The following is a 16,489-nucleotide window of genomic DNA, read 5'->3' as shown; positions in this document are numbered from 1 at the left end:
TTGAGAATACCTATTTTGCACTGCGATACTCAGTTATACATAGGAGGAAGCTATTTTGCAGTCGCAAACACTGTTTTATTTGTGATTTGCAGTGTTTGCGACCTCAAAATAGCTTGATACATATGCTCTATATTCCCCTCACTTACCAAAATCTGTGATGTCCGCCCTAATTCTAACCAAACTAGACTATTGTAATGAACTCTACATTGGCCTACAACCAAAAATGTTATTCAATTTCCAGACCCTACGAAACGCAGCTGCCCGTCTCATTTTCACTCTCCCCAAATTTCAATTGGCAGCCACAAAATTGATAAACTTACATTGACTGCCTGTTAAAAAGGATAATATTCAAAACATTATGCACTGCCTTTAAGGTACTCCACAATACTGGACCTGTGGCTCCTAGACAGTATTTCCGCAGGGACACACCTGTTAGACCATTACGCTCCTCTGCATGCTGGAGTACCCAAGTTCAAACTAGCCTGATGGGGAGGCAAACGTTTTGCCACCTGTACGACTAGATTATGGAACTCTCTTCCGTTAGAATGAAGAAACTCCATCTAACAATTTAGGAAAGCACTGAAAACATGGCTCTTTTAACACCCAGGGCCACACTTGTACTTAGAATGCATTGTCCTGATCCTCCCCGCAGCGCCAAGACACCTTCGGGTATACTAGCACTATACAAAACCTCCTAACATAACATAACATAACATAACATAGAAAGTGGCTGGCTATGGAATGTCTCTTCAAATATGAAAAGACATGTTGTGCTTTGCATCGATTATTTTTAGGCCTTAGACATTCCAAGTTAGAACTTCAACTGACGCATATGAAGTCTGGGGTGTACTAGTGGGTGTCCTGCAAGGTCGCAGTTCATATATCAACAATAACTGTGCACTGAAGAGTTCCAAGGAAGGAAGAGTGTAGCACATCAAACAGGAAGAGGGGTGCAAACTTTTGAAACAACAAAACTGTCCCATACTTTTCATTTCAGCCCCCCCAAATGGGTTAAATATTGCCTACCCGCCCTTCTAGTAATCTCCAACAACAATCAAACAGCATATTCTAGGGACTCCTCTTGTGAAGGTGATTTAGATGCTCTCTACCCAGTCAACGTGTAGCCGGGTGGCTGGAGAGGTCTGGTGACTAGAAAGGGTCTGGGTATTTCCAGGCAGTCATATCTGAACAGCTAAAGAAGATATGGAGCTCCACGGACCTAATGCTGCAGAACCAAGATCAGGCTTTTTTACATCAATGTAAAATCGGTCCTCCTTTATGGAGTCAAAACCTGGAGGACTATAGTGACCCCCATCAACAAGGTCCAGCCCTTCATCAAAACCTGCCTGAGGAAAATCTTCCAAATCCACTGACCAAACACCATCAGTAAGAATCACCTATGGCAGCAAACTTTACAACTCCCTCCTTGTGGTATTCCATTACCTTATGTCATCTGGAACCTTCCCATGTCACTCAGTAGAGTGTTAGGATCTTAGAATGTTTTCCCTTGAATGCTCACTGTTACTGCTAGATTGATGAAGAAGACATCCTTTTCCTCCTGTGGTTGTTAAGCTGTTCTTCCCTTGAATAAACCCACTTGAACCTACTTATTGTGTAGTGTCCCTTACCACACAATTATTGGCGACGAGGGTGGGATACGAACCCACGCGTGCAAAGCACTTCCAGAACGATATTTGGATTTTTGGGAAAGACCATACTGAACATGATGAGAATTTATCTTGTGTTTTGGAGAAAGTTCGTTCCAAGGGTCTTACTCTGAAATATAACAAATGCAAATTCAGACAAGACAAGGTTGAGTACCTTGGACATGAAATATCAAGTTATGGAATCAAACCCAAAGTTAATCATGTGAAAAATATTGTCAATGCACTAAGCATGGGCGAATTTTGCGAATCTCGCGTTCGCGAATTTTGCGGATTTGCGAACTTGCAATCCGCAAAATCCGCGAATTCTCGCGAATTTGCAGATTTTTTTTTTTTGTGTTCGCGCGGGTTTCTGCCAGTTCGCGAGGGTTTTGTACAATTTCGCAAAACGCGAACTTACCTGTCGGGTCGCAAGTTTCGCGAACTTGTTGTTTCTACGTGTCCAGCCTGTTTGGGACACTCTTCTTCATCACTGCCACTCTCTGTCACCACTGCCACTCTCTGACTACTCATGCCACCCTCTGGCCCACCCATGCCACCCTCTGTTTCATCACAGCACCCTCTGGTTGTCCAGTCAGTGTACATTATTGTGGCAACGCAAGCACACCTTCCCTGCCTCAAGTGACCTTAATTAATTTGGGGCTGATTAATGTGTCACAGAATATTTTTTTAGCTGGCACCTGCTTCCTTAGTGCTTCCTGATTAGTGATCTTTTGCACTTGCTAAGTGCTTTCATAGTTGCAAAATTAGTTACAACACCTGCCCTGCCCCAACTGACAATAATGAATTAGGGGCTGATTAATGGATTTGAACCTCCAGCCTGGCTCCTGCTTGTCTCCCTTAGCTGTAATTCAGGACCTTTGTGGCATATGTGTAACTATTCTGAGGTTCAGAGCAGGGTCACATAATTGTTGCAACTGGCAACTGAACTCTGGAGGGGCCCCTCAGGAAGCACTACAGGAAATGGCTACTAATGATGAGCCTGAACTTTTGAACCTGGTGAGTAGTTTCAGTTTTGCTAAGATCGTATTTCTGCAATTTTGCGCTTATTCGCGGGGCGCGAAGTTGTACTGGGAAGCCGCGAACTCACGCGAACAGTGCGAGCAAGCCATGAAATCCGCTGCTCGCGGATTTGCGGATTTTGCGGGAGATTCGCGAATCTCGCGGATTGCGAATTTACCGAAAATCCGCAAAATCCGCGAGCGAAACGGATTTTCCGCCCATGCTTACAATGCACCCTCTCCCAATTCAAAGGAACAGTTACTTTCTTTCTTAGGATTGACTGAATTATATGGCAAATTTGTTAAAAATTATTCTGATATTGTGCATCCCTTGAGGATTCTTTTAAAAAAAATGCAAAATTTGTCTGGGGCAAAGAACAAGAAAATTCCTTTGAAATTTTGAAACGCAAGATTGTTGAGGCCCCATTTCTGAAACCTTACTCAGTGGGTAAAGAATGTATCGTTTATGTTGATGCAAGCAATGTAGGTCTAGGGGCTGTGCTAATGCAAAAGGATAAATCTGGCGAATTTGTTGTCTCCTATGCTTCTCGAGCCCTACGTGATGCCGAGAAGAATTACTCAACTATTGAGAGAGAATTACTTGCTTGTACTTGGGCCTCTCAGCATTTCAGACAATTTTTGTGGGGGACAAAATTCTCTTTGAGAACTGATCATAAGCCTCTGATCACCATGTTAGCTGCTGGTGGTGAAAGAGTTCTTACTGCTCGTTTAGCGAGGTTAGCAGCCAAATTACAGGAATACCGTTGTGAGGTCGTATATGTTCCTGTTCGTTTAAATGTTCACGCGGACTGTAGGTCACGTTTTCCCGCCAGTGTAGAAGTAGGTGACAGCTTAGATTGTGATATTGCGTACTCGTTTGCAGATGTCAATATAATTTCAGATCAAGAAAGTCCTGTGATTCTTTCTGAAAAGGATTGGTCAGAAGCTATGGAGAATGACGTTGTCTTGAACCAAGTTAAGCAGTTTTTGATTAGAGGTTGGCCTGAAGAAAGGAAGCTTTCTGGTGAGTTGGGATCATTTTTTAAAGTTAAGGATGATTTAATGTTATGTCAAGACATCATTCTCAGATCAGATAAAATCATACCCCCCACAAGTTTGAGAGAAAGAATTTGCAAATTGGCACATGAAGGGCACATGGGGATGTCCACCACCAAAAGAAGGATCAGGGAACACTACTGGTGGCCTGGTATTGATGCCATGGTAGATAGTTGGGTCAGGAATTGTTCTCCTTGCTCGTTGAGTGATAAATCTGTGAAGAGCTTGTCTGTTGACACTACTCCCATTGAGTATGCCAATGGTCCTTGGCGAAGGTTAGCAATTGATATTATTGGACCTTTCAGCTATCAGTCCGGTAAAGAAATGTTCGCATTAGTCTTAATTGACTACTTCTCTAAGTGGCCTGAATTAAAAATTGTTGAGAACATTTCCTCAGAGCATGTAATCGATTTTCTTGATGAGATATTTGCTAGAGAAGGTTTGCCTGAGGAACTTATTTCAGACAATGGCCCACAGTTCATTAGCAACGAATTTGAGTGTTTTCTCAGAAATTGTGGCATTATTCACAAAAGGACCTCCAATTATTTTCCGCAGGCCAACGGCCAAGTTGAGAGGTTCAACAGGGTCATCAAAGAATCTTGCCAATTGGCCATTAAAAGTGGTTTGAAGTGGAAGAAAGCGCTTCAAGCAACTTTATTAACTTATCGGTTGTCTCCTAATTCAGTCACTGGCCTATCTCCTTTTGAGTTGTTGCGAGGGAGGAAACCAGGTTCTCGGCTTTTACCCTGGTGGTTAAAAAGTGATACTCCCTACGAGGTAGACTTTAAGGTATTGAGGAATAAAATTGGGAAATCCCAGGATAGTATGGCCCAACATTCTGCCAAAAAGAAGTATAATACTTGCAGTGTAAAGGTTGGTGATCGAGTTCGTGTAAAAATGGGTGGTTTGTTTCACAAGAATGTCTCTAGATGGTCTGATCCTATCAAAGTAATTGAAATTTTCAGCAAAGCTGTTAGAGTCGAAGGGGGGAAAATATGGAATTTGAGAAGGGTTTCCTTATGCAAACCCTTTGCTACTTCTTCTCAAAAAACTATTCTTCCAAAAAAACTTGTCTCAGACCATATTTCAGACGGTTTCTCTGGTATGCATGAGGTTTACGACAATTTACAAAAGGTTATTGCAAATAATCCTGATGTTGTGATCAATTCTGATGTTCGACCTGTTCCATGTGTTGCTATAGACAACCAATCTAATGTAGAGTGTGAAGATATTTCATTAAGACGTAGTGAGCGCGTGAAGTGTGCTCCTTCAAAGTTTAAAGATTATATTAGAACTTGAATTTGTTTTGCATTACCTTGCTTCTGTTTAGGTTTTATTTTTCTTATTTTTTTTTTGTTGTTTTTTTTTTTTTCAAAAGGGGGGAGGTGTGTGGTATTCCATTACCTTATGTCATCTGGAACCTTCCCATGTCACTCAGTAGAGTGTTAGGATCTTAGAATGTTTTCCCTTGAATGCTCACTGTTACTGCTAGATTGATGAAGAAGACATCCTTTTCCTCCTGTGGTTGTTAAGCTGTTCTTCCCTTGAATAAACCCACTTGAACCTACTTATTGTGTAGTGTCCCTTACCACACTCCTCATGAAGAAATCATGAAAGGACAGTGGGTCTGGACAGGTCGCACTCACCACAAGCCCACATCAAACATTATCGGGCAAGCCCTGACCAGGAACCCTCAAAGGAAAGGGAAAATAGAAAGGCCAATAAATATCAGGCTCTGATGCATCAAGGCTAACTGAAAGGAGATGGGCTACACCTGGAGTCAGATTGAAAGAAAAGCCCAGGACAGCGATAGCTGGAGAGTTTCGGTTGATGCACAATACCCCAGGAGTGATAGTACGCATAAGTTAGTAAGTAAGTTAGTTGTTGCTGAGTAGCAGTTTTCTGAGGTCCCTGTAGGTAAAAGATTGGGAGCGGGAACGCTGTTTTAGGGCTCTTAATTGTATTAGTCTTATGTGGATTTTTGATATGTGATATGTAATATGTGAATATTGTATGTGTTAATTGTAAGACTAAAGAGCTGAAACGAGAAAGATGATTTGAATTTTAATATTTACAAACATTTGCAACCCATTTTGAACACAGGGTAAATCAAAATTCACTTCTCAATGATTCAGGCAGAAGTGATGCAGAAATTGTGAAAAAGTGTACCAATATTCTACAATTTGAACCCTATTTGAGAAGGTATTTATGAAGTTAAATGTAAGTTTACAGCCAGAAATAACTTGTGTACATATGTCAGAGTTCAAAAAGAGATTCCTGGTCGGTTTAGATGCCTTTAATACCTCAAATGTCTCTGCCACTGGTGATTAAGAATCCAAGGAGTTGTTAAATGCACTGAAGGGTAGGAAGTGGGTATTCAAAGGCATGGTTGGCCTTGGAATTGTGGGAACACACACATACATATATGTGGGTCAGCATTCCCAAACTACTCGCTGATCACTTTCCACCAAAATGGGAGCAGATCCCCCCCAACATTTGTTGGGGGCATAAGAGAAGGGCTTTCTCTAAGAAGAAGAAAAAATGTCCTCATGCAAAAGATGAAGAGTATGCACTTTGACAAGGGTGTTCTATTACCTTTATGTGTACTTCTACAATATGAAGAACTCCGCACATCAGGAATAGAAGCTCACTGAAAAACTCATATGACATTCAGAGTAGCGCTGTTGGACACCTTTGCTTGGTGCTCCTTCCTGGGTGTATTCTTGGAAATGTTGGTGAATAGGAAAAAAGCATGAAAAATGATCAGGCAGAGAGTTTAAATCTTGGTTGTAATTTTACATTCATTAATAGGGCTCTTTTGCAGTGTATGTTAATATATGATATGTATGTCTGGGTGAAAATTTGTTGTGACCCAAAAGATGTTGAAGCATAAAAAAATGTTCAAAGAATCATGCAAACAATTGCATATTTACGCAATGTATATGTATGTATAAGCATAGCAGGTGTGAATGTATATTTGTAATTGTGATCCGTCCTACTATTTAACGGCATCAGTTTTGATTTTGAAAATGAGAACACTCTTTCCATGTGATAACTTGCTACTGAGTCATTTGATACCGTCTAACAATTATCCTCTGGAAATAATCAATGAAAACAACTAAGTTGTCAGTTTGACACAAAACATTTTTTTATTGAATGGCGAAGTAATAACAACTTTCAACTTGTGACTTATTTAGTAAAAAAAGTGAAATTGAAATAAAATGAGAGCTTTGTCGCATATTTTGATTTAATTTATTGCTGTTTTTAAGCAGTTCTTCCTGGTGTTCTCTTTTCCATGTATTTCTCTCTGTGTAGCAAACAATCTGTTTAGCATTTGTGCTCGGATTTTAAATGGCTTCTAATCTTTTAAGCAAACCTTTTTTCACATTTCCTCTGAATTCAGTTCAATACATGGTTGTCATAGTCACAAATGAATTAACCTAGTGTTTCCCTGTGACTTATTACATCCTTGGAAAGTTATTGTAAATAAGGAAAGCTAAAAGGCTTTCAAAAAAATGAAAAATATTGTTGCATGCTAAATATCTGTGGAGTAAGCTTCATTGCCTCATGTCAATGGTCAATAAAACTAAATCTATCGACTAGTGACAACATTGAGCACTCAGTGGCCTTTCACACAATAAAAGGAAAGAACAAATGCAAATATAATTATGTCAAAAGCCAAAACATGAACGCTGGAAAATTTCGATTTTAATTACAAAGGCCATTTGTTTAATAAAATAAACAAGCAAACATACATAAGTGTATAGAAATAAATAGTTGTTCATTTAAAATGTATTTAATTGAGCCATAGGCACAATCATATATACAATCATGATCGAATTTACACATTTAATTTAACCTATGCATTATTTTATGACTCGAGAAAAGCAAAACGGTGAAATCAGCAAATAAAATTATATATAGCTTAGTCGATTCCATGCCTTAGCTTAAATGCGCTCTAAATGCATAGAATGTGTACTTATCTGACAAGAGAGCAATATATTAAGACCGCTTTCCGATTCTTTGTTCAAAAAGTCAGTGATAGATTTCGAAGGCACTAGCCCATATGCATGGACGCATTTATGGAGTTTCCTAATTTTAACATATAATGGGGCATATTATCAAGAACTGCGATAATGGGCTTGATAATATAGCCTGAGAATTCCAATAGAAGTCCATGTTCACACCAGAACATGGGCTTCTATGGGAATGCACAAGGGCATATTATCAAGCCCATTATCGCTGCTTTAGCGGCAGTTTCCAGCCGCTAAAGCGACAATAATTTTAACGCCGTTTTTTTATAATATGCCCCAATGTGTTCTGGCTCGGCTGAAACCTATGCCACATTCATTGAAGAATGAGAGAAATATAGTCGCCAAATCAATTATTTTTGCAAACCAATATATTTATCAATCCCTACCACATATAGGGACTTTCTTTTTTTCTCGATGTAGTTTAGAATTTAACTGGTCCATTTCTTCCTTCCCTCTCATTTCATACTTATTGTTGTCTAGGGTAAGTGTCTTCCTCCAAAGTTAATATTGCGGCAGTACACAAAACTCGATCTATCAGCTTCAGAAGCTGGAAAAATTAAGAATCAGCTTAATGAAAATTGCCGGTATAAAATCAAGACATTACTGTCTTCAGCACCAAAATGGCAATCTATCTAGGTTTAAATGCTTCCACAGATGATAGATGACTATAACATCACTTACCTTATGCAAACAATACTCACCATATTTCTCTGCATTCCACAGTCGGCCGAGTACCTGAGCTAATCATTGCTCACCCGACAATCTCATTCCTCCAAATAGTTAGTAACTAATTGCGTATCCCTAAAGGTATCCCACTTTAACACCGAGCTACAATAAGGTACAACACTGTTCACACATATTCAGCAGATCTCGAAATCAGCAACTACTGGATAACTCTGCAAGCTGCTGCTAGCTTATAATTCTGATAAATGAAAACAAATCCTTTGAAAATAACACATATTTCTTTTTTTTTAAGCAATAGTATAGTCACTAACTCAGTGCTTGCACACTGTCTACATATACCAACACAATACTACACATTATAAACCTAGGATAATATGTGAACTCCTGTAAAAATACGATTATTATGTGCCACTTGTAACTTATTTTGGAGAGGATATTAATCTTAACTGACAAATGCAACTTCTTACATTTTTCATACATTTTAAATTTAACACAGTTTTGGATAAGCAGACGATGTTATCATGCTGAATAGCTTCCTTAACAAAATAATGTTCATGTGTATCCTACCTGTCAGGGATGGAGTTAGTTTGGGAGGGGTGGTTAATAAATCTGGTCTGGTTAGGTCAAGACAACGTTCTGATAGAATCTCTGCTCAAATCATGCTAGCTATGGCACAAGCAGCAGGTATTCCCAGAGAAGAGCATATTAGGTTCAAGCAGCAACAACCATTTTTTAGTAAAAAAAACCAACAAAATAACATCCCGAACCCATTTAAACAAGCGACAAAAGTGCAATGAGTTTAAACATCAAGATCATTAAAATAGGTTAAAGAGAACTAGAGACACACATTTTGTAAATGGTAAGGCAAAAAGGGCAAATAAAAAGTAAAGTACCATTCAAAAATCACTGTTCAGAGTTGCCCGGGACCAAAGTACAATTTCAGGCTGATTGTGATGGAGTGGAGGTAGGATACACCAAGGAAATCACCCAAATCAAAGATTTTACCTTATGACTTGGTCACAGAAATGGAGCTCAAAATCTTCTAGCGAGGCAAGGTCAAAGTCTGTGGCTTGCACGGGTGCTTTGAGGTCAGAGATGTCATTGTTGTACTACCCCTGAAGCCACTGATTTTGGTACCAAACGCTCTGTGCAGGAAAAAAACTGGATTTTGTAGCCACCAAGTTCACTTTTCAGTTAGATAATTTACCATTTGACCCTGTTCCAAGGTTTTACTATTGAACCTAGTCACTTTTTAAGGAGCTAAAATCCTCCATTGGGGTGAAGCTAGAAGCTTTAGTGGGCAGTGCTCCACAAGGCTGTATGTCTTCATCATAAGGTGTTGTTGAAGCAGTTTTCAGTGCGGCAAAAATCTCAAAGTGGGACAAATCTGCTTTTCTTAACCACCTTAGGTGCAACCTCGCTGCACAAGCCTCAGCACTTGTCCCGTTACTTAGGGTTTGATGGGAAGAGTAATGTACATCAAGATGTTTGAGGATGCTCTTGCCACCACATCAGTGTTATTTTCTCCACCAAGTTTAGAGATGACCATAGGCCTAGAGGTCATCTCTGTACAGTATAATGAATCGCCGTCACAGCAAAAACTGTTTTATGTTTTTACATTCACAAAGGGGAGGGACCCCAAGGGACCACCTTCTTTTTGTAAATGGGTTTGCAACCCAACTAGAGATCCTGTAAATTTTCAATATTTTGCAAACAAAATACAGTTGCAAAACATTGAAACATTTATACATAACTTACAGTATCTTTATTTGGACGAGATTTTTTAGTATTTACAAACCCTCTGCTTTACTGGGTTTGAGGATTTGTGAATTCTAAAACCCTCCATACATCAAGCCCTTATTTCTTTTTCAATATTGTAGGGCTTTGCCGGATGTTCGGCTTCCATTAAGTGGTGGTGGTGGGGCATTGGCATTGTCATAATACCAAATACCAATAAATGTCCTTAATGCAGTGCTCTATTTGCTGGATGTTTGTTTGTATGGAGTTTACTGTCTGATAGAAATTGTTATTTAGTTTCTATGCTATAATGCCCTGCCATAACTATGTTTCGGGTATATTTATTATATCTACTAGTAAACCTTTTGCAATTGTACTTGAACACAATATTTGCAAATTAACATCAGAAATGTCAGTTGTTATTTAAAAGAGAACACAGGTCAGCTGCCCCTCCCTTCTCCTCCTTCCTATTTGAATTGATGCTATCACTGATCACTGTTTACTTTTGATAACATTTGCTAGAGATGTGGTTATGCAGTGTGGCGGGATGGTCGCTGCTTAGCACAGCTCCATCTGAACTGACTTTCCCCCTGCCATTCGTCACAATTATCCAAGACCTGAAAGTGGCCGCCATGATTGGAGGGTGACCCAAACCTGCTCCGTCTTGAATGGAATTGATTGGTGGTTGGCAGCCGAAGATGTGGCCATAATTGTCATGGGCCTGTGCAGTGAAGTGCTCGCAACAGCCGCATACATGCTTTTGCAACGGGGCAAGAGTGGCTACACACCCGGTATGGCAGAAGGACCTGGTCGGAGGCCCTGGACTGGCAACAATTGACGGAGGGGCGAGCCCGCCTGCAGTCCTACTACAAACAACCATTACACAGTGATTATGTGTACAGCGGTTCATAAAGGATCCTGAATGACAGTGAAGTGACAATCTCTTGTGCTAAAGGGGCGGAGCCATGGTGCTGAGGCTATTGGGAGCCCCAGGGCCTGGGGTAATTTTCAGGTTCTCCTTGGTTCCCCATGCATCTTTGAGAAGGCCCCACTCCTTCCCCTCGACCCACTCCTCGACGGCTGATTCCCCGATGATAAAGGTCACTGCGAGGTGAAAGAGACCCCAGCACAGAGCAGGGCCCGATATTCGACAGGCCTCACTCCCAGAAGGGCATAAAAGTGGAAGTGCGACCCCACCCACTGGCCTAAGAGTGTAGGCTGACAAGGTGCATGCTACCGGCCAACAGACCCGCGACAGAGCTCTAACTTCATCATCCACACAGAACGTGTAGGCCTGCACGGGCCACCCCACTGCAGTATAAGGAGGTGACAGATGTGGGCCGAGACGAGTGAGGTGGTGGATGTGGGAACCCATCGGGTGTGTCCCCCCTCAGGAGCCCCAAGGACTCAAGACCAGTGGTTTGGAACTCCCCTTGTGTGCTCTCCGTGGACTCATCCACCTACGGGGCCCTGTAGAGGAGACTTGACTTCCCTGTGCATCGCCTACCAAGATAGTCTGCGGGGCGGTGGAGAGTTGCAGCAGATATATTTTGTAGCACCTGGTATATGAGAGTTGGTCTTTGACGCTGTCACAAAGTCATCCATGCGAGACTCTAAATCAGTACAGATTCCCAAAGATGCACTGCCTGACCCAGCCTCCCGAGAGAAAGCCACTAGAGAGACAGGGGATGAGAGCACCAAATTTACTTTGAAAGAGGCTATAACGGGCGACAAAACGTCGCTGGAGCACAAGATGGACTCGATTTCAATAGACGTCACTCTCATTCGCGCTGACCTCACCAAAATGACAACAAAGTCACAACTTTAGGGCGAGGTCCGTGAGTTGCAAACCTTTCGAAAGTTTGCAGAACCCAAACTGGATGATTATGAAGGACACCTCAGAAGGAACAACATTTTCATCTTGGGAGTGCCTGAAAAATCAGAGGGCCGGTCCCCGGGCCTTTTCGTGGAAAACCTGATCCTCAAACACCTGCAGCCCAAAGGATTGAGTACATTCTTTGTTGTGGAGAGAGCACACAGAGTCCCTGGGGGTCGCCCGAAGCTTGAGGCCCCCACTCGACCAATGCTGGCAAAAGTCCTTAACTTTCGGGTCAGAGACACTATTCTCCAGACTGCCAGAGCACCCCCGCCACTCAGATACGAAAAAGCTGGTATTACCTTTTCCCAGACTTTACTCAACTGTGCAGAGGCAAAGGAGGGCCTTTGTGCCAGTCAACAAGAAACTCAGAGACATAGGCTTGAAATGCCCTATGTTGTTCCCAGCCCGGCTCCGGGTTGAGGCTGAGGGAAGGAGCTGGGTCTTCGATCACCCGGAGGCAGTTGCCAACTGGTTGGGCAGTCGAAGGGAATGACGCCAGACGAGCAATCACACAGAGGACTGTGATCTGTGAGAACTGTGCACCACGGATACTGGACATATACCCAATAAAGGGAACATGTATTGGGGCAAATGTTAGGCCTTATAGATAAAGGGAAGCCCTCCGTGACATTGAGTTATGGACCTCATACCGTTTTATTATTCAGGGAACCTACTGCAATGGTTACAACTGGGGGGTCGTCGGCGGGGCACCACCCTCCTCTCTTTACTACTCTTAGTTAACTTGTTGGCCACCGGCACTCTGCAAGTTTAGTCATGGGCAGTTCAACGCCCAAAGTTCAGGGACGCAGGGAGGGGGTCTGTTGGGTTGGGATTGGGATTTTACAGTTGTCATTTGGTATTGTTCTTCTATCGACAGATCGATTCAGCCTTAATGCAGGGGAGACAAAAAGTCTTATTAGATCCAATGAGCACACAGTGGGATAAAAAACGCCAAAATCATGAGTTGGAATGTTAACAGGTTAGGGGATAAGATCAAACGTAGCATGATCCTCCAGTACATTAAGAGACAGGCACCATACATTATACTGCTTCAGGAGACCCATCTGGTGGGCAACTCCTGTAAGGCTCTAAATATATGGGGCTACAAGCTGGTAGCCCATGCCAGCTTTACGAACAGCTCCTGCGGGGTGGGCATACTGATTAGAAACTCTTTCCCCTACGGACTCCACGTGGATGGACAACAAGGGACGATACATAGGCATCTCAGGGCACTGGGGAGGAAGGGTATTGACGCTTATGTCCTCTTATGTGCCCCCTGGCTTACAGAACAACATATTTAAAGATCTGGGCATGATCTTCCTCTCACTCCCGATGGGTCTCCTGGTCATGGGGGGCGACTTCAATGCAGTAGTATCAGGCACTCTAGACCGCCACCCACCACGCAAGATTGGACCCACTCACAGATGCTTGGCTAATTTTCTGGAGGCCATGGGGTTGGTGGACAGGTGGAGGATGCTCAATCCAGACCGAATTCAACACACCTTCCATTCTGGGGCACACCAGCAGGGCCGGACTGGCCATAGCGGGCACCGGGCATTTCCCCGGTGGGCCGCCAGGGTGGGAGCTGGTTTTGGGTCCCTGGGGGGCGTTTTTGTTACAGGGCGGTTTTTGCAGCATAGCTGCAATAGCAGCCCCTGTACAAAAATTGGCCAAAACCGGCCCTGGCAAACAGCTCAGCCAGAACCCAACCCCCCGGGGAGCTGGCCGAGCACTTTGCCAGGGCTGGTTTTCGTTCTCAGTCCGGCCCTGCACACCAGAGCTTTTCTCAAATAGGTTACCTCCTATTCCCTGTGTCCCGAGTGACTCATATTCAAGAGATTAAACAACTTGCAAGGGAATATCCGATCACTCCCCGATATGGGCAAACATAGTTCTAGATTGTACAAGAGTGGGGAAGATATCACCCCTCAACCCTAGGTATTTCCAAGATCCAGGAGTCTGGATAGCTTTTCTCCAAGCTATAGATCGCTATTTCCAGGACAGCGATGGGATGGTGGACTCGGCTGGGACCCTCTGGGAGGCTTTTAAATCAGTAATACGGGGGGAAGCACTGTCCCGCATTGCATGTTTGAAAAAAGACAGACAGAAAGAAATTATTGATGCTGAAGATGAGGTCCTCCGGTTGGAAGGAGAGCTGGAAATAGAGGTCACTGACGAGGCACTCCACACACTACGACTCAAACGGGAAGAGTATAAAGCATTAGCCACTGATAGAGCTAAACTCCTGGGGAAAGAAAAGCTGGACAGAATATATGACCTTGGGGACAAGGCCGGTAAACTGATTGCACAGCTTGATGAAAAGGAATGGGCAAGCAGAGAAGTTCTGACAACATATCCCTAACTGACCTGCAGGACATAGTGAACTCCTTTGCTGACCACTACCAGGAGGTTTACCGTACTAACGGGACATACACTGAGTAGGACTCCCAATCTCTGATACATGATATTGCGCTTCCCACACTGACAGAAGAGAATCGTCGCTTTCTGGAAAGTGCATTCTCAAATGAGGAAGTAGCGCAAGCCATCCGATCATTGCGCTCAGGTAAGGCCCTTGGACCCAACGGTATCCCCATCAAGTTGTACAAACTCAGACCCGATTAACTGGCCCCATACCTCCGGGGAATGTTTGTGGAGAGCAGGGAACTGGGAGTGACCTGCCAGATGATCAAAGAATGGCCACCGTAATTGCCATCCATAAGGAGGGTAATACAAAGACAGACTGTGCCTCCTACAGGCCTATTTTTCTGCTCAACGCAGAACCCAAACCCTAGCCAAACTCCTTGCAAATCGCTTGGTAAAGATTATTGGCGCCCTGGTCCACCCCAACCAATCGGGCTTCTTGCCGCATAAAAACATTGCATTAAATCTACAGAGAATCCACGGTGTGTTGGGAAGAGTAGCCACGATCCAAGAAGCAGTTATAATAATGTCCCTGGATGCTACCATGGCATTAAACTGGGGATTGGTCAGAGTTTTATTCAGTGGGTCAGGCTCCTATATTCAGACCCTCTTGTTCAGGTCGTAGGTAAGAACTTAGCATGGGTGGAAAATCAGTTCCGCTCGCGGATTTTGCGGATTTTCGGTAAATTCGCAATCCACGAGATTCGCGAATTTCCCGCAAAATCCACGAGCGGACCGGATTGGGTCAAAAGTTCAAGCTGACTTTTTGTAACTATTTTAGAATGACGCCGGCAAGCTGCCAGAGCCTCTAAAATAGTTACAAAGTCAGCTTCAACAGGAAGCACTATTAGATAAAGTAAAGCAGGTGCTAGAGTTGAATCTCAAATTCAGTTACACAATCATTAATCACCCCAACCTTGGGGTGATTAATGACTGTGTAACTTAATTTGACCTTCAACTCAAGCACCTGCTTTACTTTATCTATTAGTGCTTCCTGTTAAAGCTGACTTATGGCTGAGGGCAGAAGGGCACAAAGTGGGACAGAGGGCTTGAGTTAGGCAGAGGATTCAGAAAAGGGGGTGGTGATGAACAGAGTGTCTGAATTAAGCAGACCACTCTTACCCAGTCCAAAGATCAGGGCTTGATCCATCACCGTTATTTATCTCACTGCACCATCCCAGCTCAGAACATGGCTATATGCAAATCAGTCTGTCCCTGGCCCAGTGCATCATGGGAACAGGGCAGACTAAACTACCAAGCCAATTCTTCACCAGAAAGGAGACAAGCTACCGGGGACCGGTTTCTGGCATTTCAGCCGTCTTCGGCCCGGCTTGCTTGAATCCTGATGGTGCAGTGAGAAAGGGACTCATGTCTGAGTATACCCTGCCACACCTATAGTGGCCAAAAACGATTCAGAAAAGGGGGTGGTGATGAACAGAGTGTCTGAATTAAGCAGACCACTCTTACCCAGTCCAAAGATCAGGGCTTGATCCATCACCGTTATTTATCTCACTGCACCATCCCAGCTCAGAACCTGGCTATATGCAAATCAGTCTGTCCCTGGCCCAGTGCATCATGGGAACAGGGCAGACTAAACTACCAAGCCAATTCTTCACCAGAAAGGAGACAAGCTACCGGGGACTGGTTTCTGGCATTTCAGCCGTCTTCGGCCCGGCTTGCTTGAATCCTGATGGTGCACTGGGACAGGAACAGACTAATTTGCATGTAGCCAGGTTCTCAGCTGGGATGGTGCAGTGAGCTAAAAAACGGTGATGGATCAAGCCCTGATCTTTGGACTGGGTAAGAGTGGTCTGCTTAATTCAGACACTCTGTTCATCACCACCCCCTTTTCTGAATCATTTTGTCCACCATAAGCGTGGAAGGGTATACTCAGATGTGAGTCCCTTGCTCATTGCACCATCAGGATTCAAGCAAGCCGGGCCGACGACGGCTGAAATGCCAGAAACCGGTCCCTGGAAGCTTGTTTCCTTCCCAGTATAAGAATTGGCTTGG

This window comes from Lissotriton vulgaris, chromosome 5, assembly GCF_964263255.1.
Source record: "Lissotriton vulgaris chromosome 5, aLisVul1.2, whole genome shotgun sequence".
NCBI classification, from domain to species: domain Eukaryota; kingdom Metazoa; phylum Chordata; class Amphibia; order Caudata; family Salamandridae; genus Lissotriton; species Lissotriton vulgaris.
The sequence above is the reverse complement of the archived record's forward strand: the minus strand, read 5'-3'. Positions refer to the sequence as shown.